Source organism: Eubalaena glacialis, chromosome 8 (genome assembly GCF_028564815.1).
Source record: "Eubalaena glacialis isolate mEubGla1 chromosome 8, mEubGla1.1.hap2.+ XY, whole genome shotgun sequence".
NCBI lineage: Eukaryota > Metazoa > Chordata > Mammalia > Artiodactyla > Balaenidae > Eubalaena > Eubalaena glacialis.
In genome coordinates, this window is record NC_083723.1 from 92306132 (window position 1) to 92308681 (window position 2550).

General features: G+C 36.5%; 1 pseudogene; it reads left to right on the top strand.

The window, feature by feature from the left end:
- The first annotated feature begins 1657 nt into the window (after window positions 1-1657).
- Window positions 1658-2227, top strand: LOC133096627 (vesicle-associated membrane protein-associated protein B/C-like; annotated as a pseudogene).
- The last annotated feature ends 323 nt before the right edge of the window (window positions 2228-2550 follow it).

The following is a 2550-nucleotide window of genomic DNA, read 5'->3' on the forward strand; positions in this document are numbered from 1 at the left end:
TTCTCAAGGTGAATATTATTATATCCTTTTTACAGATGAAGAAAAATAGTCTCAGATTTTATGTAACTGCTCATGGACATGTAGAAATATCTCAACCAAGATTCAGCTCCCTGATGTTAACTCCCACCATCTTTTCACTACAGGATACTTCTTTCCAAATCTTTATCACTTGTTTTGTATGGGATTGGCTTTTCAATATATTATATAGGGTGCCAGCTCCGTATGGAAACTTCCAGTAACTATGATGTATGATAAGTCACCTTCCACTCAGTGGCTCTGCCTGCTGCATTTTGGCCATGATGAGAGTTCTTTCTGTGGATGAATTTCTGTTACGCTTTTAATACAGGGAGAGTTAAATAGATTTCCTCTGGACAGAAATCATTGTTTACTTGCTGGAGTCTCAGCTGGAGACAAATTTTCTCCCACTGCAAAGTGTCAGGGCACTTCCTGCTTAATGCCATTGAATTATTTCTCATAACTGCAATCATAAGTCCTATTGTTCAGTAGTATCCTTCCCGATACTAGATATACTACTGAATAATAGAGATAAGCCCAGAATGCTATGGGCACAAAAGGAAGAGACACAGATCCGTGTGGTTCCTTTGTTGCAGGGTCTTTACTACTATTTACACATTATTCTAATTATTTGCTAATGTAATTGCTAAAAGTTTGTTTTAGTTGACAAGTCTTTATCAATTGATTTCTACAGCAGTCTGTTCCCGTTAATGCACTTTGCAAAATGCCTGCTTCTAGTTACTTAGTATTAAGGGGGGAATGGCTCCTTTCTAATCTGCATGCTCTGTCCTATGTCTGTTTTTCCTCTTTCTGTATAATCAGCAGTCTGTTTTCTATTTACTGCAGCAGTTGAAAGGGTTATAATTTGTTCCCTTTAGTGGGAAGAGAAGCTTGCTGATTGGGATCATAGTTGAATATAAATCTTTTACAGGGCAGAAATGTGTTCAACATGTTTAGTGATTAAACATTCCTTAGAGGGTGGTCTGGTTTATCCATTTTGTATTCAAAATCGTGTGCATTATACAAAATTAGTTGATTATTAGAAAAACAATTAGTGTCCTACTTCCTACAATAGGTCAGAAAGGAAAAAAACAATTTGGTAATTTCAATAAAATCAGAAAAAAATCTAGAAAAAAATTTACACTCATCTTATTTTTAACTATCTTTTTGAACTCACATATAAAATTTCACTAACATATGTTGTTTCTGTAACAATATTCATCTCAAATCAGTGGCGGACTTCATTTTTAATAATATCCAATTAAAATCAGGTGGAAAACAAAAATGCCTATTATTATCATTGTTATCTAATTGTTCTGAAAGCACTAATCAAAGCCATAATATATGAAACTGAAATAAGAGATATAATTATTAGAAAGGAAATGCAAAATTATCCTCATTTGCAGATGGTATAATTATATACTAAAAAAAAAAAAAGAATGAACTGAAAAACTATAAGAATTAATAGGAAACTAAAATAAATGTACTGATGCAAGAGGAATACACAGCCCCCTCATCCCATAAATGACCCATCAAGACAGGCTTTTTACTACTACTACTACTATTATTATTATTATTATTATTATTATTATTATTATTATTATTAAAGGTGACCTCTCGGGAGGTCAGTTCCCTTGCAGTGATGCCCCTGCTTTTGATGAACATGATGAAGGTGGAGCATGTCCTGAGCATCAAGGCACAGGCACAAGCTCAGATTCTGAGGCCCTTCATCAAAGTTGTCACCATCATCCTAAAACTTGGCAATCTGACAGATTGAAAGCATGTTTTAAAGTAAAGATCTTGGCACCACATTGGTACAGAAGAGGGTTTGATGCATCTGTGATGTTACATCCTTCCAGTTAGGATCCCAGTGAGAAAAGTAAACACATATTTAGGGTCCAATCTGTGTCTGCTCCCACTGACACTTCTGATAGCAATAGAAGCAACATGACCAGAGGCAAATCCAGAAGACATGGATCCAAAACTTAGGTGTGTTTGAATGGTTAGCAGAAAATAATAAATTACATGTTGCAGAAATAAAAGAAATCCACAACTGCATTAAAGACAGAAACACCAACAATGTCTAAATCTCTGATTTCCCCAACTTGGGAGGACACTGAAGTTAAGAGATGGATGAAGGTAGGAGGTTGCAGGTGAAGTTCAGAGGCTACAAGAGGAGAGCAAACAATTAAAAGATGACCTTCCGTATTAGTCAGCTCAGGCTGCCGTAACAAAATGCAACAGAGTGGGCAGCTTAAACAACAGACAGTTATTTTCTAAAAGTTGTAGAGCTAGAAGTCCATGATCATGGTGCCAGAAAATTTGGTTTCTGGTGAAGGCTCTCTTCCTGGCTTGTGGATGGCTACCTTCTTGATGTGTGCTCACATGGCCTTTCCTTTGTGCTTGTGTGTAGAGAGAGAATCTCTGGTGTCTCTTCCTCTGCTTATGAGGGCACCAATCCTATAAGGGCCCTACCCACGTAACCTCATTTAACCTTAATTATCTCTCTAAAGACCCTGTCTCCAAACACAGTTG